This window comes from Fukomys damarensis, unplaced genomic scaffold, assembly GCF_012274545.1.
Source record: "Fukomys damarensis isolate Sample0158 unplaced genomic scaffold, DMR_v1.0_HiC HiC_scaffold_18234, whole genome shotgun sequence".
NCBI classification, from domain to species: Eukaryota; Metazoa; Chordata; class Mammalia; order Rodentia; family Bathyergidae; genus Fukomys; species Fukomys damarensis.
Genome location: NW_022919146.1, coordinates 1 through 216, shown reverse-complemented (window position 1 = coordinate 216; position 216 = coordinate 1). Strand labels below are relative to the sequence as shown.

Sequence of the window (216 nt, the reverse complement as noted above, 5' to 3'; positions counted from 1 at the left end):
TTTTATCTCAACTTGATAAAGGCTATCTATGAAGAGCCAACAGCCAACATCATACTAAATGGTCAAAAACTGAAAACTGTGCTCGCTTCAGCAGCACATATACTAAAATTAGAACAACACAGAGAAGACTAGCATGGCCCCTGTGCAAGGATGAGATGCAAATGCGTGAAACGTTCTGTATTTTTCCTCCCTCTGTCAAACCTGTTCTCCCTCTCA

The 216-nt window shown here is 41.2% G+C and overlaps 1 non-coding gene across 1 annotated transcript; it reads left to right on the top strand.

Moving 5' to 3' along the window:
• The first annotated feature begins 78 nt into the window (after positions 1–78).
• On the top strand, positions 79–185 carry LOC117284940. The gene has a single exon (XR_004515976.1). It is a non-coding gene; the product is annotated as a U6 spliceosomal RNA (small nuclear RNA).
• The last annotated feature ends 31 nt before the right edge of the window (positions 186–216 follow it).